This window comes from Phocoena sinus, chromosome 8 (assembly GCF_008692025.1).
Source record: "Phocoena sinus isolate mPhoSin1 chromosome 8, mPhoSin1.pri, whole genome shotgun sequence".
Taxonomy (NCBI): Eukaryota; Metazoa; Chordata; class Mammalia; order Artiodactyla; family Phocoenidae; genus Phocoena; species Phocoena sinus.
Genome location: NC_045770.1, coordinates 59,732,680 through 59,760,664, shown reverse-complemented (window position 1 = coordinate 59,760,664; position 27,985 = coordinate 59,732,680). Strand labels below are relative to the sequence as shown.

Below are 27,985 nucleotides of genomic sequence, written 5' to 3'. Positions count from 1 at the left end.
CCCTAACCCGTACCCTAATCCTAACCTGTACACTAACATTAACCCGTACCCTAAACCAAAACCGTTGTCGTACCCTAACCTGTATCCTAAACCATATATTTTCCCTAACCCTAAACCTAACCCTAACCCTAATCCTTACTCTAAGCCTTACCCTAACAATTACCCTAACTTGAACACGTTTTCATACCCTAACCTGTTCCCTAAACTGTACCTGTTCCATATCCCTAACCATAACGCTAACCCTAACCCTAAGCCTTACACTAAACCGTACCCTAATCCGAACCCATACACCAACACTAACCCGGACCCTAACACGTACCCTAACCCTAACATTTTGTCGTACACTAACCTGTACCCTAAATCGTACCTGATCCCTAATTGTAACCCTAACCCTTACCCTAAGCCTTACCGTAACCCATAACCTAATCCTAAACCATACACTAACACTAACCCATACCCTAACACGTACCCTAACCCTAAACCATTGTCATACCCTAAAATGTATGCTAAACCATACCCGTTCCCTAACTGTAACCCTAACTCTAACCCTAACACTTACCCTAAGCCTTACACTAAACCGTATCCTAATACTAACCTGTACAGTAACACTAAACCATACCCTAACACGTACCATAACCCTAAAGCGTTGTCGTACCCTAAAATATACCATAAACTGTACCCGATCCCTAACCTATACCTAACCCTAACTGTAACACTAACCCTTACCCTAAGCCTTACCAAACCCAAACAATAATCCTAAACTGTACACTAACAATAACCCGTACCCTAACACATACCCTAAACCTAACCTGTTGTACACTAATCTGTACCCTAAACTATACCCGTACCCTAATCCTAAACTTAACCCTAACCCTAAACCTTACCCTAAGCCTTACCCTAAAGTGTACCCTAATCCTAACCCATACACTAACACTAACCAGGACCCTAATATGAACCCTAACCATAATCCTTTGTCATACCCTAACCTGTACCCTAAACCATAGCCGTACCCTAACACGAAACCAAAGCCTTACCCTAAACCTTACCCTAACCCTTACGCAATTCCTAGCCCGGAAAATAACACTAACCCATACCCTAACACATACCCTAAAACTAACCTGTTTCTGTACCCTAAACTGTACCCTAAACCGTACCCATTCCCTAACCCTAACCTTTACCGTAATACTTAAACTAACCCGTAACCTAATCCTAACCCATATGCTAAACTTAACCCATACATTAACACTAAACCTTTCCCTAACACGTACCTTAACCCTAACCCGTTGTCGAACCCTAACCTGTAACCTAAACCGTACCTGTTCCCTAACCCTAACCCTAACTGTAACACTTACCCTAAGCCTTACCCTAACTCGAATCCTAATCCTAACCCATACACTAACAATAACCCATACCCTATCATGTACCCTAACCACAATTCTCTATTGTACCCTAACCTGTAAACTAAAACGAACCCATTCCCTACAACTAACCATAACCCTAAACCTAACCCTTACCCTAACACGTACATTAACACTAACACATACAGTAACGTACCCTAACCCTAACTCATGGCTGTACCATAACCTGTACCCTAAACGGTACCTGTAAGCTAAACCTAACTCTAAACCTAACCCTAACACTAAACATAAAACTTATGCTAACCCTTACCCTAACCCGTACTCTAATGCTAACCCATACACTAATACTAACCCTTACCCTAACACGTACATTAACCCTAACTCGTTGTCGTACACTAACGTGTACCCTAAAATGTACTCGTTCCCTAACCCTAACCCTTACCTGAAGCCTTACCCTAACCTGAACCCTAATCCTATTCCGTACACTAACACTAACCCATACCCTAACACGTACGCTAACCCTGAACCATTGTCGTACCCAAAACTGTACCCTAAACCATACACGTTACCTAACACTAACACTAACCCTAACCCTAACCCTTACCTGAAGTCTTACCCTAACCTGTACCCTAATCCTAACCCGTACACTAACACTAACCCCTACCCTAACACATACGCTAAACCTATAAGGTTGTCGTACCTTAACCTGTACCCTAAAATGTACCTGTTCCCTAACACTAACCCTAAATCTAACCCTTACACGAAGCCTTACCCCATACCGTACCCTAATCGTAACTGATATACTAATACTAACCCGTACTCTAACACGTATGCTAACCCTAAACAATTGTCGTACCCTAACCTGTACCCTAAACCATCGGCATTCCAAAGCCCTACCCCTATCCCTAGCGCTTACCCGAAGATTTACACTAAACCGTCCCCTAATCCTAATCTATATAATAACACTAAAATGTACCCTAACACGTACGCTAATCCTAAACCTCAGTCATACCCTAACCTGTACACTAAACCGTCCCCGTGCCCTAACACTAACCCTGAACCTAACCCTAAAACTTACCCAAAGCCTTACCCTAACCCATACCCTAATCCTAACCCATACGCTAACACTAACCCATACCCTAACATGTACGCTCACCCTAAACTGTTGTCGTACCCTAAGCTGTACCCCAAAACATCCCCGTCCTCTAACCCTAACCCTAACCTTAACCCTAACCCTTACCCGAAGCCTTACCCTAACCCATCCCCTAATCCTAACCCGTACGCTAACACTAACCAGTACCCTAACACGTACGCTCACCCTAAAACGTTGTCGTACCCTAACCTGTACCCTAAACCATCCCAGCCCCCTAACCCTAACCCTAACCCTTACCCGAAGCCTTACTAACCTGTCCCCTAATCCTACCCAGTACGCTAACACGAAACCATACCCTAACACGTACGCTCACCTAAACAGTTGTTGTACCGAACCTGTACTGTAAACCGTCCCCGTCCCCTAAAGGTAACGCTAAAGGTAACCCTTACTCGAAGCTTACACTAAACCGTCCCCTAATCCTAACATGTACTCTAACACTAAACTGGAACCTAACATGTATGCTCACCCTAAACCGTTGTGGAACCCTAACCTGTACGCTATATTGTCCCCCGCACCTAAACCTAACCCTAACCCTTACCCGATGCCTTATCCTAACCCGTCCCCTAATTCTAACCCGTACGCTAACACTAATCCATACCCTGACACGTACGCTCACCCTAAACCGTTGTCGTACCCTAACCTGTACTGTAAAACGTCCCCATCCGCAAAACGTAACCCTAAAGATAACCCTTACTCGAAGCTTACACTAACCCGTCCCCTAATCCTAACCTGTACGCTAACACTAAAACGAACCCTAACATGTATGCTCACCCTAAACTGTTGTCGAACACTAACCTGTACCCTAAACTGGCCCCTCCCCTAACCCTAACACTTAACTTTACCCGAAGCCTTACCCTAAACTGTCCCCTAATCCTAACCCGTATGCTAACACTAACCCGTACCCTAACACGTATGCTCACCATATACCGTTGTCGTACCCTAACCTGTACCCTAAACCGTCCCTGTTCCCTAACCCTAACACTTACCCGAAGCCTTTCCCTAACTCGTCCTCTAATCCTAACTCGTACGCTAACACTAACCCATACCCTAACACGTACACTCACTCTAAACCATTGTCAGACACGGACCTGTACCCTAAATCATCCCCATCCACTCACCCTAACCCTAACCCTTACCTGAAGCCTTACCTAACCCGTACCCTAACACGTATGCACACCCTAAACTGTTATCATACCCTAACCTGTCCCCTAAACCGTCCCCGTCCCCTAACCCTAACCCTAACCCTTACCCGAAGCCTTACACTCACCTGTCCCTTAATCCTAATTCGTACGCTAACAGTAACACGTACTCTAACACGTACGCTCAGCCTAAACCGTTGTCGTACCCTAACCCGTACCCTAAACCGTCCTCTAACCCTAACCCTAAACCTTACCCGAGGCCTTACACTAACCCGTCACCATTCCTCAACCGTACGCTAACACTAACGTGTACCATAACACGCACGCTCACCTGAAACTGTTTTCGTACCCTGACCTGTACCATAAACTGTCCCCGTCCATTAACCCTAAGGCTAACCCTAACCCTAAATCTTACCCGAAGTCTTACCCTAACCCGTCCCCTAATCCTATCTCGTAGGATAACAGTAACCCATACCATAACACGTACGCTCACCCCAAACCATTGTCGTACCCTAAACTGTACCCTAAACCGTCCCAGTCCCCTAAGTCTAACCCTTACCCGAAGCATTACCCTAACCCGTCTACTAATCGTAACTCGTACGCTGACACTAACGTGTACCCTAACCCGTACGCTCACCCTAAACCGTGGTTGTACCCTAACCTGTACCCTAAACTATCCCCGTCCCCGTCCCCTATCCCGAACCCTTACCCGAAGCCTTACCCAAAACATTCCCCTAATCCTAACCCGTACGCTAACACTAACCCGTACCCTAACAGGTACGCTCACTCTAAACGGTTGTCGTACCCTAACCTATACCCTAAACCATCCTCTAACCCTAAACCTTAGCTGAAGCCTTACACTAACCCGTCCCCTAATCGTAACCCGTACACTAACACTAACCCATACCCTAACACATACGCTCACCCTAAACGATTGTCGTACCTTAACCTGTACCCTAAACTGTCCCTGTTCCCTAACCCTAAACCTAAGCCTAACCCTAACCCTAACCCTTCCCTGAAGCCTTACCCTAACCCATCCCCTAATCCTAACCCGTACGCTAACACTAACCTGTACAGTAACACGTACACTCACCCTAAACCATTGTCATACCCTAAACTGTACCCTAAACCATTCCCGTCCCTGTCCCCTAACCCGAACCCTTACCCGAAGCCTTACCCAAAAGCTTCCCCTAATCCTAACCCATATGCTACCACTAACCTGTACCCTAACTTGTACACTCACTCTAAACAGTTGTCGTTCCCTAACCTGTAACCTAAACGGTCCCCTAACCGTAACCCTAACCCTACCCTTACCCGAAGCCTTATGCTAACCAGTCCCCTAATCCTAACCCGTACACTAACACTAACCCATACCCTAACATGTGCGCTCACCGTAAACTGTTGTCATACCCTAAACAGTAACCTAAACCGTACCCATCCCTTAATCCTAACCCTAAGCCTTACCGGAAGCCTTATGGTAACCCGTCCCCTAATCCTAAACCGTACGCTAACACGAAACCATACCCTAACACGTATGCTTACCCTGAACAGTTGTGGTGCCGTAAACAATACCCTAAATCGTCCCCGTCCCCTATGCCTAACCCTAACCCTAACACTTCCTGAAGCCTTACACTAACCCGTCCCGTAATCCTAACCTGTACGCGTACACTAAACTGTACCCTTACACGTACACTCACACTAAACCATTGTCATACCCTAACCTGTACCCAAAACTGTCCCTGTCCCCTAACACTAACCCTAACCCTAACCTGAAGCCTTACCCTAACCGGTCTCCTAATCCTAACCCATACACTAACAGTAACCTGTACCCTAACACATATGCTCGCCCTAAACCGTTGACGTACCCTAACCTGTACCCTAAACTGTCCCCGTCCCCTCACCCTAACCCTCAAACTTACACAAAGCCTTACCCTAACCCACCCACTAATCCTAAATCGCATGCTAACATTAACCCATACCCTATCACGTATGTTCAACCTAAACCATTGTCGTACCCTAAACTGTACCCTAAACCGTCCCAGTCTGCTAACCCTAACCCTAACCTTAACCCTAACCCTAACCCTAATCCTTACCCGAAGCTTTACCCTAACCTGTCCCCTAATCCTAAGCCGTACGCTAACACTAACCCGTACCCTAAAATGTACCCTCAACTTAAAACGTTGTTGTACTCTAACCTGTACCCTAAACCATCCCCATCCCCGAACCCTAACCCTAACCCTAACCCTTACCCGAAGCCTTACCCTAACCCGTCTCTTAATACTAACCCGTATGCTAACACTAACAAGTACACTAACATGTACGCTCACCCTAAACCGTTGTCGTACTCAAACCTGTGCCCTTCACCATCCCCATCCCCTAACCCCAACCCTAACACTTACCCGAAGTCTTATCTTAAACCGTCCCCTAATCCTAACCCGTATGCTAACACTAACCCATACACTAACACGTACGCTCACCCTACACTGTTGTCATACCCTCTTCTGTACCCTAAACCGTCCCTGTCCCCTAACCCTAACCCTAACCCTAACCCTTACCCGAAGCCATACACTAATCCGTCCCCTAATCCTAACCCGTACGCTAACACTAACCCATACCCTAACATGTACGTTCACCCTAAACCATTGTCATACCCTAACCTGTAACCTAAACGGTCCCCATCCCGTAACCCTAAACCTAACCATTACCCGAAGCCTTACCCTACACCATCCACTAATCCTAAATCATACGCTAACAGTAATCCGTACCCTAATATGTACACTCAGTGTAAACCCTTGTCGTAACCTAACCTGTACCCTAAAATGTCCCCGTCCCCTAACCATAACCCTAACCCTTACCCGAAGACTTACACTAACAAGTCCCCTAATCCTAACCAGTACGGTAACACTAACCTGTACACTAACAGGTACGCTCACCCTAAAACCTTTTTATACCCTAATCTGTGCCATAAACAGTCCCTGTCCCCTAATCCTAACCCTAACACTAACTCTTACCTGAAGTCTTTCCCTAACTGATCCGCTAATCCTAAACCGTACCCTAACACTAAGCCATACCCTAACACGTATGCTCACCCTAAACTGTTGTCGTACCCTAACCTGTACCCTAAACCTTCCCCATCACCTAACCCAAACACTTACCGAAGGCTTACCCTAAACCTTCCCCTAATTTTAACCCATAGGCTAAAACTAACCTGTACCCTAACATGTACGCTCACCCTAAACCGTTGACGTACCCTAACATGTACCCTAAACCATTCTCTAACCCTAACCCTAACCCTTATCTGAAGCCTTACCTTAACTCGTCCCCTAATCCTAACCCATAGGCGAACACTAACCCATACCCTAACACGTACACTCACTCTAAACTTTTGTCGTACACGGACCTGTACCCTAAACCGTCCCCGTCCACATCCCCTAACCCTAACCCAAACCCTAACCCTTCCTGAAGCCTTACCCTAACCTGTCCCCTGATCCTAACCCATATGCTAACACTAACCCATACCCTAACATGTATGCTCACCCTAAACTGTTGTACCCTAACCTGTACCCTAAACCTTACCCATCCCCTAACCCTAACCCTTACCTGAAGGCTTACCGTAAACCTTCCCCTATGTCTAACCCATATGCTAAAACTAACCCGTATACTAACATGTATGCTCACCCTAAACTGTTGTCGTACCCTAACATGTACCCTAAACCGTCCCCTAACCCTAACCCTTACCCGAAGCCTTACCCTAACCCGTCCCCTAATCCTAAACCATATGCTAACACTAATCCATACCCTAACACGTACGCTCACACTAAACCTTTGTTGTACCCATACCATAAACCGTCCCCTAACCCTAACCCTAACCCTATCCCTTACCCGAAGCCTTACCCTAACACGTCCCCTAACCCTAACTCGTACACTAACACTAACCCATACCCTAACACGTACGCTCACCCTAAACCGTTGTCGTACACTAACCTGTACCCTAAACCATGCCCGTCACCTAACACTAATCCTAAACCTTACCCGAAGCCTTACCCTAACCTTTCCCCTAATCCTAGACCGTACGCTAACAGTAACCTGTTCCCTAACACATACGCTCACCCTGAACCGTTGTCGTACCCTAACCTGTAACATAAACCATCCGCATCCCATTACCCTAACACTACACCTAACCGTAACGCTTACCTGTAGACTTACAATAACCCGTCCCCTAATCCTAAACTGTACGCTAATACAAACCCATACCCTAACACGTACGGTCACCCTAAACAGTTGTAGTACCCTAACCTGTACCCTAAACAGTCCCCGTCCCCTAACCCTAACCCTAACCCTAACCCTTACCTGAAGCCTTACCCTAACCTGTCCCCTAATCCTAACCCATACGCTAACACTAACCCGTACCCTAACACGTACACTCACCCTAAACCGTTGTCGTGCCCTAAAATGTACCCTAAACTTTCCCAGTCCCATAACCCTAACCCATCCCCAAAGCCTTACCGTAACCCATCCCCAATCCTAAACCATACTCTAACACTAACCCGTACCCTAACGTATGCTCACCCTAAACCGTTGTCGTACCCTAACCTGTACCCTAAACAGTCCCCATCCCCTAAACCTAACCTGTAGCCTTACCCTAAACCATTCCCTAGTCCTAACCCGTACATGAACACTAACCCATACCCTAACACATACACTAACCCTAAACCATTCTCGTACACTACACTGTAACTTAAACCTTCCCTGTTCTCTAAGCTTAACTCTAACCCTAATCCTATCCCTAACACCTACCCGAAGCCTTAACCTAACCCGTCCCCTAATCCTAAACCATACAGTAACACTAACCCATACCCTAACATGTACGCTAACCCTAAACCGTTGTCATACTCTAACGTGTACCCTAAACTGCCCTGTTCCCTAAGCCTCACGCTAACGCTGTCCCTAACCCTTACCCGAAGCATTACTCTAACTCATCCCCTAATCCTAAACCGTACACTAAAACTCACCCGTATGCTAACATGTACGCTAACCCTAAATCATTGTCCTTCCCTAAACTGTACCCTAAACAGTTCCCGTTTCCTAACACTAACCCTAAACCTAACACTAACCCTAACCCAAAGCCTTACTCTAACCCGTCCCCTAATCCTTACCCATAGACTAACACTAACCCATACCCTAACACATAAGCTAATCCTAAAGCATTGCTGTACACTAACCTGTACTCTAAACCGTCCCTGTTCCTTAACCCTAACCCTAAGCCTTACACGAACCCTTACACTAACCCATCCCCTAATCCGAACCCGTACACTAACACTAACCCATACCCTAACACGTACGCTAACCCTTAACAGTTGTCATGCCCTAACCTGTACCCTAAACCATCCCTGTTCCCTAACCCTAAGCCTTACCTGAAGCCTTACCCTAACCTGTCACCTAATCCTAACACGTACACTAGCACTAACCAGTACCCTAAATGTACGCTAACCGGAAACCGTTGTCGTACCCTAAACTGTACCCTACACCGTGCCCATTCCCTAACCCTAACCCGAACCCTACACTTACCCGAATCCTTACATTAACCCGTCCCCTAATCCTAAACCATACGCTAACACTAACCCGTACCCTAACACGTACGCAAAACCTAAACCTTTGTCATACTCTAACCTGTACCCTAAACCGTCCCCGATCCCTAACACTAACCCTTACCCGAAGCCTTACCCTAACCCTTCCCCTAATCCTAACCCGTATTGTAACACTAACCCGTACCGTAACACATACGCTAAAACTAAACCGCTGTCGTACCCTAACCTGTACCCTACACCGTGCCCATTCCCTAACCTTAAACCTAACCCTAACTGTAACCCTTACCCAAAGGCTTACCCTAACCCATCCCATAATCCTACCCCGTACACTAACACTAATCCATACCCTATCACGTATGCTAACCCTAAAACTTTGTCGTACACTAACCTGTACCCTAAACTGTCCCCGTTCCCTAACCCTAACCCGTCCCCTAATCCTAATCCATACACTAACACTAAACTGTACCCTAACACGTATGCTAACCCTAAACCGTGGTCATACACTAAACTGTACCCTAAACCGTCCCCATTCCCTAACCCTAACCCTAACCCTAACCCTATCACTTACTCAAAGACTTACCCAAAACCGTCCCCTAATCCTAACCCGTACACTAACACTAACCCGTACCCTAAAACGTACGCTAAACCTAAACCGTTGTCATACCCTAAACTGTACTCTGAACCGTCACAGTTCCCTAAACCTAACGCTAACCCTAACCCTTACCTGAAGCCTTACACTAACCCATCAATTAATCCTAATCCGTACACTAACCCATACCCTAACACTTACACGAAAGCATTGTCCTACATTGAACTATAACATAAACCATCCCCGTTCCCTAACCCTAACCCTTACCCGAACCCTTACCCTAACGTATCCCCATATCCTAACCCATACACTAACAGTAATCTGTACCCTAACACGTATGCTAATCCTAAACTGTTGTTGTACACTAACCTATAACCTAAACTGTCCCTGTTCCCTAACCGTAACCCTGTCACTAACGCTTACCAGAAGCCTTACCCTAACCCATCCCCTAATCCTAACCCGTACACTAACACTAACCCATATCCTAACACGTACGCTAACACTAAACCATTGTCGTATCTAACCTGTACCCTAAACCGTCCCCGTTCCCTGACCCTAACCCTAACCCAAAGCTTTACTCTATACCGTCCCCTAATCCTTACCCATATAGCAACCCTAATCCATACCCTTACACATACGCTAACCCTATAGCGCTGTTGTACATTAACCTGTACTCTAAACAGTCCCTAATCCCTAACCCTAACCCTAACACTTACCCGAACCCTTATACTAACCCGTCCCCTAATCTGAACCCGTACACTAACACTAACCCATACCCTACCATGTACGCTAACCCTAAACTGTTGTCGTACACTAAACTGTACCCTAAACCGTTCCCTTTCCCTAACACTACCCCTAACCTTAACCCTTACCCGTAGCCTTCCCCTAACCCGTCACCTAATACTAACCCATACACTAACCCATACCCTAACATGCACGCTAACCCTAAACTGTCATAACCTAACCTGTACCCTAAACCGTCCCCATTCCCTAACCCTAACCGTAAACCTAACCCTAATTAGTCCCCTAATCTTAATCCGTACACTAACACTAAACTGTACCATAACATGTATACTAACCCTAATCCGTGTTCGTACACTAACCTGTACCCTAAACCATCCCCGTTCCCTAACCCTAACCCTATCCCTTACCCAAAGACTTACCCTAAGCCGTCACCTAATCCTAAACTGTACACTAACACTAACCCGTACCCTAAAACATACGCTTACCCTAAACTGTTGTCATACCCTAACCTGTACCCTAAACCGTCCACATTCCCTATACGTAACCCTAACCCTTACCGAATCCTTACCCTAACACTTCTCCTAATCCTAACCCGTACACTAACACTATCCCGTACCCTAACACGTACGCTAAACCGAAAATTTTGTCGTACCCTAACCTGTACCCTAAACTGTCTCCGTTCCCTAACCCTAACCCTAGCCTGAAGCCTTAATCTAACCCATCCCCTAATCCTTAACCATACACTAACACTAACCCGTACCCTAACACATATGCTAAACCTAAAGCGTTGTTGTACACTAACCTGTACTCTAAACCGTCCCCGTTCCCTAACCCTAACCATAACCCTCACCCTTACCCGAACCCTTACACTAACCCGTCCCCTAATACTAACCGGTACACTAACAGTAGCCCATAACTTAACACGTACACTAAACTTAAACCGTTGTCGTACCCTAACCTGTACCCTAAACCGCTCTGTTCCCTAACCCTAAACCTAACCTGTCCCCTAATCCTAATCCATACACTAACACTAAATCGTACCCTAACACGTATTCTAACCCTAAACCGTGGTCGTACACTAACTTTTTCCCTATGCTGTCCCCATTCCCTAACCCTAACACTTACCCAAAGAGTTACCGTAACCCGTCACCTAATCCTGCACGTACACTAACACTAACCCGTACCCTAACACATACGCTAACCCTAAAGCATTGTTGAACACTAAATTGTACCCTAAACGGTCCCTGTTCCCTAGCCCGAAACCTAACCCTAACCCGAACCCTAAACCTTACCCGAAGCCTTACCCTAACCCGTCCCCTAATCCTAATCCATACACTAACAGTAAACCGTACCCTAACACATATGTTAACCCTAAACCATTGCTGTACCTAACTTGTACCCTAAACCGTTGTTATATCATAACCTGTACCCTAAACCGTCTTCTTTCCCTAACCCTAACCCTAAGCCTTACCTAACACATCCCATAATCCTAACATGTACACTAACACTAACCCATACCCTAACATGTACGCTAACACTAAACCGTTCTCGTACTCTAACCTGTACCCTAAACCGTCACCATTCTCTAACCCTAACCCTATCCCTAACACTTATCTGAAGCCTTACCCTAAACCGCCCCAATCCTAATCCGAACACTAACACTAAACCATACCCTAACATGTACACTAAACCTAAACCGTTGTCGTGCCCTAACCTGTACCATAACAATCCCTGTTCTTCAACCCTAAACCTAACCCTTACCCGAAGCCTTACCTTACCGGTCCCTTAATCCTAACCCGTACACTAACACTAACCCGTACGCTAACACGTATGCTAACCCTAAACCATTGCCGTACCTAACCTGTACCTTAAACCATCCCGTTCCCTAATCCTAACCATAAACCTAATCCTTACCCGAAGCCTTACCCTAAACAATCCCCTAAACATAAATCATACACTAACAGTAACCTGTCCCCTAATACGTACACTAACCCTAAACCTTTGTCGTACTCTAACGTGCACATTAAACCGTCACAGTATCTAACCCTAACACTAAACCTAACCCTTACCTGAAGCCTTACCCTAACCCGTTCCCTAATCCTAACCCATACACTAAGAGTAACCCGTAACCTAACACGTACGCTAAACCTAAAACACTGTCATATCCTAACCTGTAGCCTAAACCGTCCCCCTTCCCTAACCCTAACCCTTACCCTTATCCGAAGCCTTACCCTAACCCGTCTACTAATCCGATCCGGTGAACTAACACTAACCCATACCCTAAAACGTACTCTGACCCTAAAACGTTCTCGTGCCCTAACCTGTACCCTAAAACATCCCCATTCCCTAACCCTAACCCTAAACCTAACCCTTACCAGAAGCCTTACCCTAACCTGTTCACTAATTCGAACCCATACACTAACATTAAACCATACCCAAAAACGTACGCTAACTCTAAACCACTGTCGTACCTTGACCTGTACCCTAAACCATCCCCATTCCCTAACCCTAACACTAAGCCTAACACTTACTCGAAGCCTTATCCTAACCCATCCACTAAACCTAACCCGTACGCTAACACTAACCCGTACCCAAACACGAACGCTCTCCCTAAACCATTGTCATACCCTAACCTGTACCCTAAACCATCCCCGTCCCCTAACCCTAACCCTAACCCTAACCCTAACACTAACCCTTATCCGAAGCCTTATCCTACCCGTCACCTAATCCTAACCCGTATGCTAACACTAACCCGTATCCTAAAACGTACGCGCACCCTAAACCGTTGTCGTACCCTAACCTGTAACCTGAACCGTCCCCGTCCCAGTCCCTTAACCCTAACCCTAACCCTAACCCTTACCCGAAGCCTTACCCTAACCCGTCCCCTAATCCTAACCAGTACGCTACCACTCACCCGTACCCTAACACGTATGCTAACCCTAAACCATTGTCGAACCTTAAACTGTACCCTAAACCATACCCGTCTCCAAACCCTAACCCTAACCCTAACCCTAAAGCTAACCCTAACCCGAAGCCTTACCCCAAACCGTCACCTAATCCTAACCAGTACGCTAACACTAAACCGAACCCTATCACGTACGCTCACCCTAAACCGTTGTTGTACCCTAACCTGTACGCTAAACCGTCCCCGTCCCCTAACCCTAACCCTAATACTAACCCTAAGCCTAACCCTTACCCAAAGCCTAACCCTAACCCGTCCCCAAATCCTAAGCCGTACGGTAACACTAAAACGTATCCTAACATGTATGCTCACCCTAAACCATTGTCGGACTCTAACGTGTACCCTAAAACGTCCCCTAACCCTAACCCTAATCCTAACCCTAACCCTTACCCTTACCCGAAGCCTTACCCTAACCGGTTCCCTAATCCTAACCCGTACACTAACACTAACCCGTACCCTAACATGTATGCTCAGCCAAACCGTTGTCGTACCCTAAACTGCACCCTAAGCCATCCCCGTCCACGTCCCCTAACCGCAAACCTAAACCTATCCCTAAACCTTACCCTTACTCGAAGCCTTACCCTAACCCGTACCCTAATCCTAACCTGTATGCTAACACTAACCCGTACCCTAACACGTACGCTCACCCTAAACCGTTGTCGTACAATAACCTGTACCCTAAACCGTCCCTGTCCCCTAAGCCTAACCCTAACTCTAACCCTTACCCTAACCCTTACCCGAAGCCTTACCCTATCCCGTGCCCTAATCCTAACCCATACGCTAACACTAACCCGTACCCTAACACGAACGCTCACCCTAAACCGTTGTCGTACCGTAACCTGTCCCCTAAACTGTCCCCGTCCCCTTCCCCTAACCCTAACCCTTACCCGAAGCCTTACCCTAAACTGTCCCCTAATCCTAACCCGTACGCTAACACTAACCCTTACCCTAACACGTACGCTCACCGTAAACCGTTGTTGTACCCTAACCTGTACCTTGAACCGTCCCCGTCCCCTAAAACTAACCCTAACCCTAACCCTTACTCGAAACCTTACCCTAAACCATCCCCTAATCCTAACCCGTACGATAACACTAACCCATACCGTAACATGTACGCTCAACCTAAACCGTTGTCGTAACCAAAACTGTACCCTAAACCGTCCCCGTCCCCTAACATTAACCCTAACCCTAGCCCTAACCCTAACTCTTACCCGAAACCTTACCCTAACCCGTCCCCTAATGCTAACCCGTACGCTAACACTAAACTGTACCCTAACGTGTACGCTCACCCTAAAACGATGTCGTACCCTAACCTGTACCCTAAACCGTCCCCGTCCCCTAACTTTAACCCTAACCCTAACCCTTACCCGAGGCCTTACCCTAACACGTCCCCTAATCCTAACCCGTACGCTAACACTAACCCATACCCTAACACGTACGCTAACCCTAAATTGTTATCGTACCCTAACCTGTACCCTAAACCGTCCCCGTCCCCTAACTCTAACCCTAATCCTGAACCTTACCCGAAGCCTTACCGTAACCCGTCCCCTAATCCTAACCCGTACGCTAACACTAACCGTACCCTAACACTTACTCTCACCCTAAACCGTTGATGTACCCTAACCTGTACTCTAAACCATCCCCGTCCCCGTCCCCTAACCCTAAACCTAACCCTTACCCTAACCCATACCCGAAGACTTACCCTTACCCGTAACCTAATACTCACCCGTACGCTAATACTAACCCGAACCCTAACACGTATGCTCACGCTAAAACGTTGTCATAACTTAACTTGTACACTAAACCGTCCCCGTCCCCTAACCCTAACCCTAACCCTAACCCTAACCCTTACCCAAAGCCTTACCCAAACCCGTCCCCTAATACTAACTGGTACGCTAACACTAACCCGTACCCTAACACGTAAGCTGACCCTAAACCGTTGTCGTACCCTAACCTGTACCCTAAACCGTCCCCGTTCCCTAACACTAACACTAACCCTTACCCGAAGCCTTACCCTACCCCGTCCCCTAATTCTAAACCGTATGGTAACACTAACCCTTACCCTAACACGTATGTTCACCCTAAACCGTTGTTGTACCCTAACCTGTACCCTAAACCTTCCCCATCCCCTAACCCTAACCCTAACCCTAAGCCTTATCCGAAGCCTTACCCTAACCCGTCCCCTAATCCTAACCCGTACGCTAAAACTAACCCGTACCGTAACACGCTCACCCTAAACCATTGTCATACCCTAACATGTACCCTAAACCGTCCCCGTCCCGTAACCCTAACCCTAAACCTAACCATATCCCTTACCCGATGCCTTACTCTCTCCCATCCCCTAATCCTAACCCGTACGAAAAAACTAACCTGTACCGTAACAGATACGCTCACCCTAAACCGTTGTCGTACCCTAACCTGTACTCTAAACCGTCCCCGTCCCCTAACCATAACCCTAAACCTAAAACTTACCCGAAGCCTTATCCTAGCCGGCCCCTAATCCTAACCCATACACTAACACTAACCCATACCATAACACGTACGCTCACGCTAAACCATTGTCGTACGCTAACCTGTACCCTAAACCGTCCCCGTCCCATAACCCTAACATTAACCCTAACCCTAACCCTTACCCGAAGCCTTACCCTAAACCGTCCCCTAATCCTAACCCGTACGCTAACACTAACCCATACCCTAACACGGACGCTCACCCTAAACCGTTGTCGTACCCTAACCTGTACCCTAAACCGTCCCCGTCCCCTAACCCTAACCCTAACCCTAACACTAACACTTACCTGAAGCCTTACCCTAACCCGTCCCCTAATCCTAACTCGTACGCTAACACTAAACCATAACATGTACGCTCACCCTAAATTTTTGTCGTACCCTAACCTGTACCCGAAACCGTCCCCGTCCAATAACCCTAGACCTAACCCTAACCCTAACCCGAAGCCTTACCCTATCCCGACCCCTAATCCTAACCCGTACGCTAACACTAACCCGTACTCTAACATGTACACTCACGCTAAGCTGTCGTCGTACCCTAACCTGTACCCTAAACCGTCCCCGTGCCCTAACATTAACCCTAACCCTAAAACTAACCCTTACCCGAAGCCTTACTCTAACCCGTCACCTAATCCTAAACTGTACGCTAACTCTAAACCGTACCCTAACACGTACGCTCACCCAAAACTGTTGTCGTACGATAACCTGTACCCTAAAACGTCCCCGTCCCCTAACCCTAACAGTAACCCTCACCCTATCCTTAACCCTTACCCGAAGCCTTATCAGCACCCGTCCCCTAATCCTAACCCGTAAGCTAACACTAACAGATACCTTAACATGTACGCTCACCCTAAACTGTTGTCATACCCTAACCTGTACCCTAAACCGCCCCGTCCCCGTCCCCTAACCCTAAACCTAACCCTAACCCTTACCTGAAGCCTTACACTAACCCGTCCCCTAATCCTAATCCGTACGCTAAAATTAACCCATACCCTAACACGTACGCTCACTGTAAACCGTTGTCATACACTAACCTGTACCCTAAACCGTCCCCGTACCCTAATCCTAACCCTAACCCTCACCCTAACCCTAACCCTAACCCTAACACTTACCCGAAGCCTTACACTAACCCGTCCCCTAATCCTAACCCGTACGCTAACACTAACCCGTACCCTAACACGTACGCTCACCCTAAAAGGTTGTCGTACCCTAACCTGTACCCTAAACCGTCCCCGTCCCCTAACCCTAACCCTAACCCTAAACCTTACCCAAAGCCTTACCCTAACCCGTCCCTTAATCCTAACCCGTACACTATCACTAACCCGTACCCTAACAGGTACGCTCACTCTAAACTCTTGTCGTACTAAAAGCTGTAACCTAAACCATCCCCGTCCCCGTTCCCGAACCCTAAACGTAACCATAACCCTTACCCTAAGCCTTACACTAACTAGTCCTCTAATCCTCACCCTTACGCTAACACTAACCCGTACGCTAACACGTACGCTCAAACTAAACCGTTGTCGTACCCTAACCTTTACCCTAAACCGCCCCGTCCCCTAACCCTAACCCTAACCTAAAGCTAACCCTTACCCAAAGCCTTACCCTAACCCGCACCTAATCCTCACCCGTACGTTAACACTAACACGTACCCTAACACGTACGCTCACCCTAAACCGTTGTCGTACACTAACCTTTACCCGAAACCATCCCCATCCCCTATCCGTAACCCTAACCTCAACCCTAACCCTAATCATAAACATAACCCTTACCCGAAGCCTTACTCTAACACGTCCCCTAATCCTAACCGTACGTTGACACTAAGCCGTACCCTAACACGTACGCTCACCCTAAACCGTTTTCGTACCCTAACCTGTCCCCTAAACCGGCCCAGTCCCGGTCCCCTAACCATAAACCTAACCCGAACCCTTACCCGAAGCCTTACCCTAACCCGTCCCCTAATTCTAATCCGTACGCTAACACTAACACGTACCCTAACACGTACGCTCACCCTAAAGCGTTGTCATACCCTAACCTGTCCCCTAAACCGTCCCCGACCCCTAACCCTAACCCTAACCCTTACCCGAAGCCTTACCCTAACCCGTCCCCTAATCCTAACACGTACGCTAACACTAACACGTACCGTAACACGTACGCTCAACCTAAACCGTTGTCGTACCCTAACCTGTACCCTAAACAGTTCCCGTCCCCTAACCCTAACCCTATCCCTAACCCTAAGCCTTACCCAAAGCCTAACCCTAACCTGTACCCCAGTCCTAACCAGTACGCTAACACTAACCTGTACCCTAACACGTACGCTCACAGTAAAACGTTGTCGTACCCTAAACTTTACCCTAAACCGTCCCCGTCCCCTAACCCTAACACTAACCCTAACCCAAACCCCAACACTTACTCGAAGCCTTACCCTAACCCATCGCCTAATCCTAACCCGTACACTAACACTAACCCGTGCCCTAACACGTCCTCTCACCCTAAACCGTTGTTGTACCCTAACTTGTACCCTAAACCGTCCCTGAACCAGTCCCCTAACCCTAACTCTAACCCTAACCCTAAACCTTACCCGAAGCCTTACCCTAACCCGTCCCATAATCCTAACCTGTGCGCTAATAGTAACCCGTAGCCTAACACGTACGCTCACTCTAAACCGTCGTCATACCATAACCTGTACCCTAAACCGTCCCCATCCCCTAAACCTAGCCCTAACCCTAACCCTTACCCGAAGCCTTACCCTAACCCATCCCCTAATCCTAACCCATACGCTAACACTAACCCGTACCTTAACACGTACGCTCACCCTGAACCGTTGTCATACACTAACCTGTACCCTAAACAGTCCCCATGCCCTAAACCTAAGCCTAAACCTAACCCTAACGCTTACCCGAAGCCTTACCCTAACCCGTTCATAATATTAACTCGTATGCTAACTCTAACCCGTATCCTAACATGTACACGCGCTAACTCTAACCCGTATCCTAACATGTACACGCGCCCTAAAACGTTGTCATACTCTAACCTGTACCCTAAACTGTCCCCGTCCCCTAACCCTAATCCTAAACCTAAGCATAAACATAACCCTTACCCGAAGCCTTATCCTAACCCGTCCCCTAATCCTAACCCGTACGCTAACACTAAACCATACCCTAACACGTAAGCTCACCCTAAACCGTTGTCGTACATTAACCTGTATCCTAAATCGTCCCCGTCCCCTAACCCTAACCCTAACCCTTACCCGAATCCTTACCCTAACCCGTCAACTAATCCTAACACGTACGCTAACACTAAACCGTGCCCTAACACTTACGCTCACCCTAAACCGTTCTCGTACCCTAACCTGCACCCTAAACCATCCCCGTCCCCTAACCCTAACCCTAACACTAAACCTAAACCTTACTCGAAGCCTTACTATAACCCGTCCCCTAATCCTAACCGTACGCTAACACTAACCCGTACCATAACATGTATGCTCACCTTAAACCGTTGTCGTACCCTAAACTGTACCCTAAACCGTCCCCGTGTGCTAACCCTATCCCTAACCCTTGCACGAAACCTTATCCTAACCCGTCCCCTAAACCTAATCCGTACGCTAACACCAACCCATACCCTAACACGTACGCTCACACTAAACCGTTGTCCTACCCTAACCTGTACCCTAAACCGTCCCCGTCCCCTAACCCTAACCCTAACCATAACCCTTACCCGTAGCCTTACGCTAACCCGTCGCCTAATCCTAACCCGTACGCTAACACTAACACGTAGCGTAACACATACGCTCACACTAAACCGTTTTCATACCCCAACCTGTACCCTAAACCGTCCCCGTACCCTAAACCTAACCCTAACCCTAACCCTAAACCTAACTCTTACCCAAAGCCTTACCCTAATCTGTCCACTAATCCTAACCTGTACGCTAACACTAATACGTATCCTAAAACCTACGCTCACGCTAATCCGTTGTCGTACCCTAACCTGTTCACTAAACTGTCCCCATCCCCTAACCCTAACCCTAACCCTAACTCTAAAAATTACTCGAAGCCTTGCCCTAACCCGTCCCCTAATCCTAACACGTACGCTAACACTAACCCGAACCCTAACACGTACGCTCAACCGAAAAGGTTGTCGTACCCTAACCTGTACCCTAAACCGTCCCCGTTCAATAACCCTAACCCTAACCCTAACCCTTACCCGAAGCCTTACACTAATCCGTCCCCTAATTCTAACCCCTACGCTAACAGTATCCCGTACCCTAACACGTACGGTCAACCTAAACTGTTGTCATACCCTAACCTGTACCCTAAACCGTCCTCGTCCCCTAAGCCTAACCCTAAAGCTAACCCTTACCTGTAGCCTTACCCTAACCCGTCGCCTAATCCTAACCCGTACGCTAACACTAACCCGTACCCTAACACGTACGCTCACCCTAAAACGTTGTCGTACCGTAACCTGTACCCTAAACCGTCCCCATACAATAACCCTAACCCTAACCCTAACCCTTACCCGAAGCCTTACCCTTACCCGTCCCCTAATCCTAACAAGTACGCTAACACTAACTCATACCCTAAAACGTACACTCACCCTAAACCGTTGTTGTACACTTACCTGTACCCCAAACTGTCCCCATCCCCTAACCCTAACCCTAATCCTAACCGTAACCTTACCCGAAGCAATACTCTAACCCATCCCCTAATCCTAACCCGTACGCTAACACTAACCCATACCCTAACATGTTCGCACACCCTAAACCGTTGTACCCTAAACTGTACGCTAAACCATCCCCGTCCTCGTCCCCTAACACACTCTAACCCTAACTCTAACCGCTACTCGAAGCCTTACCCTATCCTGACCCCTAATCCTAACCTGTACGCTAACACTAACCCGTACCCTAACACGTACGCTCGCCCTAAACCGTTTTCGTACACTTACCTGTACCCTAAACTGTCCCCATTCCCTAACCCTAATTCTAACCGTCTCAGTCCCCTAACCCTAACCCTAACCCTAACACTTACCCGAAGCCTTACCATAACCCGTCCCCTAATCCTAATCCGGACGCTAACACTAATCTGTACCCTAACACGTACGCTCACCCTAAACCGTTGTCGTACACTAATCTGTGCCGTAAACCGTCCCTGTCCCCTAACCCTAACCCAAACCCTAACACTTACCCGAAGCTTTGACCTAACCCGTCCCCTAATCCTAACCCATACGCTAACACTAACCAGTACCCTAACACTTACGCTCACCCTAAACCGTTGTCGTACCCTTACCTGTACCCTAAACCGTCCCCGTCACCTAACCCTAACACTAACCCCAACCCTAACCATAAACCTTACCCAAAGACTTACCCTACCTCGTCCCCTAATCCTAACCCGTACGCTAACGCTAACCCGTATCATAACACGTACGCTCACCCTAAAACGTTGTCGTACTGTAACTTGTACCGTAAACCGTCCCAGTCTCCTAACCCTAACCCTAACAGTAACACTTACCCGAAGCCTTACCATAACCCGTCCCCTAAACCTAAGCCGTACGATACCACTAACCAATATCCTAACACGTACGTTCACCCTAAAATGTTGTCGTACCCTAACCTGTACCCTAAACCGTCCCCGTCTCCTAACCCTAACCCTAACCCTAGCCCTTACCCGAAGCCTTACCCTAACCCGTCCCCTAATTCTAACACGTACGCTATCACTAACACGTACCCTAACACGTACGCTCACCCTAAACCGTTTTCGTACCCTAACCTGAATCCTAAATCATCCCCGTCCCGTCACCGTAACCCTAACCCTAAACCTAACCCTAACCCTTACCCGAAGCCTTACCCTAACTCGTTCCCTAATCCTAACCTGTACGCTAACACTAACCCATACCCTAACACGTACGCTCACCCTAAACCGTTGTCGTACGCTAACCTGTCCCCTAAACCGTCCCCGTCCCCTAGCCCTAACCCTAACACTAACCCTTATCCGAAGCCTTATCCTACCCGTCACCTAATCCTAACCCGTATGCTAACACTAACCCGTACCCTAAAACGTACGCTCACCATAAACCGTTGTGGTACCCTAACCTGTACCCTAAACCGTCCCCGTCACCTAACCCTAACCCTAACCATAACCCTAACCCATACCCGAAGCCTTACCCTATCCCGTCCACTAAACCTAACACGTACCCTACGACTAACCCGTACCCTAACACGTACGCTCACCGTAAACCATTGTCATACACTAATCTGTGCCCTAAACCGTCCCCGTCCCCTAAGCCTAACCCTAATCCTAACCCTAACCATTACACGAAGCCTTAGCCTAACCCTTCCCCTAATCCTAACCCGTATGCTAACAATAACACGTACCCTAATACGTATGCTCACCCTAAACCGTTTTCATACCCTAACCTGTACTATAAACCGTCCCCGTCCCCTAACCCTAAACCTAACACTAAACCGAAGCCTTACCCTAACCCGTCCCCAAATCCTAAGCCCTACGGTAACACTAAAACGTATCCTAATATGTATGCTCACCCTAAACTATTGTCGTACCCTGAACTGTACCCTAAACCGTCCCCGTCCCCTAATCCTAACCCTAACCCTAAACATTACCCAAAGCCGTACCCTAATCAGTCCCCTAATCCTAACCCATACGCTAACACTAACCCGTACCCTAACACGTACGCTCACCCTAAACCGTCCCCGTCTCCTAACCCTAACCCTAACCCTTACCCGAAGCCTTACCCTAAACTATCACCTAATCCTAAACTGTAGGCTAAAACTAACCCATACCCTAACACGTATGCTCACCCTAAACCGTAGTCGTAAACTAACCTGTACCCTAAACTGTCCCAGTCCCCTAACCCCAAACCTAACACTTACCCAAAGCCTTACCCTCACCCGTCCCCTAATCCTAACCGTACTATAACACTAATCCGTACCCTAACAAATACGCTCACCCTAAAACGTTGTCGTACCCTAACCTGTACCCTAAAGCGTCCCCGTCCCCTAACCGTAACCCTAACCCTAACACTAAGACTTACCCGAAGCTTTACCCTAACACGTCCCCTAATCCTAACCCGTACGCTAACACTAATGCGTACCCTAGCTCTAACGCTCACCCTAAACCGTTGTCGTACCCTAACCTGTACGCTAAACCGTCCCCGTCCCCTAATCCTAACCCTAACTCTTACCCGAAGCCTTAACTTAACGCGGCCTCTAATTCTAATCCGTACGCTAACACTAACACGTACCCTAACACGTACACTCACCATAAACCGTTGTCGTACCCTAACCTGTACCGTAAACCGTCCCCATCTCCGTCCCCTAACCCTAACCCTAAATCTAACCCTTACCCGAAGCCTTACCCTAACCCGTCCCCTAATCCTAACCAGTGCGCTAACACTAACCCATACCCTAACACGTATGCTCACCCTAAACCGTTGTCGTACCCTAACGTGCACCCTAAACCGTCCCCGTCCGCTAACCATAACCCTAACCCTAACCCTTACCCAAAGCTTACCCTAGCCCGTCCCCTAATCCTAACCCGTACGCTAACACTAACCCATACCCTAACACGTACGCTCACCCTAAACCATTGTCGTACCCTAACGTGTACCGTAAACTGTCCCCTAACCCTAACCCTAACCATAAACCTTACCCGAAGGCTTACCCTAACCCGTCCCCAAATCCTAACCCGTAAGCTAACACTAACACTTACCCTAAAACTTACGCTCACCCTAAACCGTTGTCATACCCTAACCTATACCCTAAACCGTCCCCGTCCCCTAACACTACGCCTAACCCTAATCCTAAACCTAACCGTTACCCGAAGCCTTACCCTAAACCGGCCCCTAATCCTAACCCGAACAGTAATACTAACCCGTTCCCTAACATGTACGCTCACCCTAAAACGTTGTCGTACCCTAAAATGTCCCCGTACCCTAAACCTAACCCTATCCCTAACCCGAACACTAAACCTCACCCGAAGCCTTACCCTAACCCGTCCCATAATCCTAACACGTATGATAACACTAACCCATACCCTAACACTTACGCTCACCCTAAACCGTTGTTGTACCCTAGCCTGTACCCTCAACCGACCCTTCCGCTAACCCTAACCCTAACCCTAACCCTAACCCTAAACATTACCTGAAGCGTTACCCTAACCCGTCCCCTAATCCTAACCCGTACGCTAACACTAACCCGTACCCTGACACGTACGCTCACCCTAAACCTTTCTCATACCCTAACATGTCCCCTAAACCGTCCCCGTCCCCTAACCCTAACCTTAACCCTAACCCGAAACCTTACCTGAAGCCTTACCCTAACCCGTCCCCTAATCCTAACCCGTACGCTAACATTAACCCGTACCCTAACACGTACGCTCACCCTAAACCGTTGTCGTACCCTAACCTGTCCCCTAAACCGTCCCCGTCCCGTAACCCTAACCCTAACACTTATCCGAAGCCTTACCCTAACCTGTCCCTTAATTGTAAGCCGTACGCTAACACTAACCCATACCCTAACACGTACGCTCAACCTAAAACGTTGTCGTACCCTAACCTGTACCAAAAACCGTCCCCGTCCCCGTCCCATAAACCTAAACCTAACGCTAACACTTACCCGAAGCATTACACTCACCGGTACCCTAGTCCTAACCTATACGCTAACACTAACCCGTACCCTAACACGAACGCTCACCCTAAACCGTTGTCGTACCCTAACCTGTACCCTAAACATCCCTGTTCCCTAAACCTAACCCTAATCCGAACCCTAACCCTTACCCGAAGCCTTACCATAAACCGTCCGCTAATCCTAAACCATAAGCTAACACTAACCCGTACCCTCACACGTACGCTCACCCTAAACAGTTGTGGTACCCTAAACTGTACCCTAAGCCGTCCCCTAACCCTAACTGTAACCCTAAACCTAACCCTAACCCTAACCTGTACGCTAACACTAACCCGTACCCAAACACCTACGCTCACCCTAAACCGTTGTTGTACCCTAACCTGTCCCTTAAACCGTCCCTGTCCCCTAACCCTAATCCTAACCCTAACCCTAACCCTAACCCTTACCCGAAGCATTACCCTAAACCGTCTCCTCATCCTAACCCGTACGCTAACACTAACCTGTACCCTAACACGTACGCTCCCCTTAAACCGTTGTTGTATGCTAACCTGTCCCCTAAACTGACCCCTAACCCTAACACTAAACCTAACCCTAACCCTAACCCTAACCCTTACCCGAAGCCTTACCCTAACCCGTTCCCTAATCCTAAGACGTACGCTAAAACTAACCCAAACCCTAACACGTACGCTCACCGTAAACCGTTTTCGTACCCTAACCTGTCCCCTAAACCGTCCTCGTCCCCTAACCCTAACCCTAACCCTAACCCTTACGTGAAGCCTTACACCAACCCGTCCCCTAATCCTAACCCGTACGCTAACACTAACCCGTACCCTAACACGTACACTCACGCTAAACAGTTGTCGTACCCTAACCTGTCACCTAAACCGTCCCCTAACCCTAACCCTAACCTTAACCCTAACCCTAACACTAACCCTAACCCTAACACGTATGCTCACCCTAAACCATTGTCGTACCCTAACCTGTCCCCTAAATCCTACCCATTCCCTAACCCTAACCCTAAACCTAACCCTAAACCTAACCCTTACCCGAAGCCTTACCCTAACCCGTCCCCTAATCCTAACCCGTACGCTAACACTAACACGTACCCTAACACGTACGCTCACCCTAAACCGTTGTCGTACACTAACCTGTCCCTTAAACCGTCCCTGTCCCCTAACCCTAACCCTAAACCTAACCCTAACCCTAACCCTTACCCGAAGCATTACCCGAACCCGTCCACTAATCCTAACCCATACGCTAACACTAAACTGTACCGTAACACCTACGCTCACCCTAAACCTTTGTCGTACCCTAACCTGTCCCCTAAACCGTCCCCTAACCCTAACCCTAACCATAACCCTAACACTTACCCGAAGCCTTACACTAACCCGTCCCCTAATCCTAACCCGTACGCTAACACTAACCCATACCCTAACACGTACGCTCACCATAAACCTTTGTACCCTAACCTGTCCCCTAAAGCGTCCCTGTCCCCTAACCCTAACCCTAAACCTAACCCTAACCCTAAACCTTACCCGAAGCCTTAACCTAACCCGTCCCCTAATCCTAACCCGTACGCTAACACTAACCCTTACCCTAACACGTACGCTCACCCTAAACCGTTGTGGTACCCTAACCTGTCCCCTAAACCGTCCCCGTCCCCGTTCCCTAACCCTAACCCTAACCCTAACCCTAACTCTTAACCGAAGCGTTACTCTAACCCGTCCCCTAAACCTAACCCATACACTAACACTAACCCTTACCCTAACACGTACGCTCACCCTAAATCTTTGTCGTACACTAACCTGTCCCCTAAACCGTCCCCGTCCCCTAACCCTAACCCTAACACTTACCCGAAGCCTTACCCTAACCCGTCCCATAATCCTAACCCGAACGCGAACACTAAACCGTACCCTAACACACGCTCACCCTAAACCGTTGTTGTACCCTAACCTGTCCCCTAAACCGTCCCCGTCCCCTAACCCTAACCCTAACCCTAATCCTAACCCATACCCGAAGCCTTACCCTAACCCATCCCCTAATCCTAACCTGTACGCTAACACTATCCCGTACCCTAACACGTACGCTCACCCTGAACCATGTCGTACCCTAACCTGTCCCCTAAACCGTCCCCGTCCCCTAACACTAACCCTAACCCTAAAACTTACCCGAAGCCTTACCCTAACCCGTCCCCTAATCCTAACCCGTACGCTATCACTAACCCGTACCCTAACACGTACGCTCACACAAAACCGTTGTCGTACACTAACCTGTCCCCTAAACCGTCCCCGTCCCCTAACCCTAACCCTATCCCTAACCCTTACCCGAAGCCTTACACTAACCCGTCCCCTGATCCTAACCCTTACACTAAAAATAACCCGTACCCTAACACGTACGCTCACCCTAAACCGTTGTCGTGCCCTAACCTGTCCCCTAAACCATCCCCGTCCCCGTTCCCTAACCCTAACCCTAACCGTAACCCAAACACTTACACGAAGCCTTACCTTAACCCGTCCCCTAATCCTAACCCGAACGCTAACACTAACCAGTACCCTAACACGTACGCTCAACCTAAACCGTTGTCGTACAATAACCTGTCCTCTAAACCGTCCCCGTCCCCTAACCCTAACCCTAACCCTAAACCTTACCCGAAGCCTTACCCTAAACCGTCCCCTAATCCTAACCCGTACGCTAACACTAACCCTTACCCTAACACGTACACTCATCCTAAACTGTTGTCCTACCCAAACCTGTCCCCTAAACCGTCCCCTAACCCTAACTCTAACCCTAACACTAACACTAAGACTTACTCGAAGCCTTACACTAACCCATCACCTAATCCTAACCGTACTCTAACACTAACCCGTACCCTAACATGTACGCTCACCCTAAACCGTTGTCGTACCCTAACCTGTCCCCTAAACCGTCCCCGTCCCCTAACCCTAACCCTAAAACTTACCCGAAGCCTTACACTAACCCGTCCCCTAATCCTAACCCGTACGCTAACAGTAACCCGTATCCTAACACGTATGCTCACCCTAAACAGTTGTCGTACCCTAACCTGTCCTCTAAACCGTCCCCGTCCCATAACCCTAACCCTAACCCTTACCCGAAAGCCTAACGCTGACCCGTACCCTAATCCCAACCCGTAAGCTAACACTAACCCGTAACCTAACACGTACGCTCACCCTAAACTGTTGTCGTACCCTAACCTGTCCTCTAAACCGTCCCCATCCCCTAACCCTAACCCTAACCCTAACCCTAAACCTAACCCTTACCCGAAGCCTTACCCTAACCCGTCCCCTAATCCTAACC

The 27,985-nt window shown here is 48.2% G+C and overlaps 1 long non-coding RNA gene across 1 annotated transcript; it reads right to left on the bottom strand.

The window, feature by feature from the left end:
• Positions 1-65: 65 nt before the first annotated feature.
• Positions 66-27,985, bottom strand: LOC116758260. The gene is made up of 5 exons (XR_004351169.1): positions 27,938-27,985; positions 19,371-19,418; positions 17,653-17,658; positions 452-476; positions 66-79 (listed from the first exon to the last, which is right to left on the bottom strand). It is a non-coding gene; the product is annotated as an uncharacterized LOC116758260 (long non-coding RNA).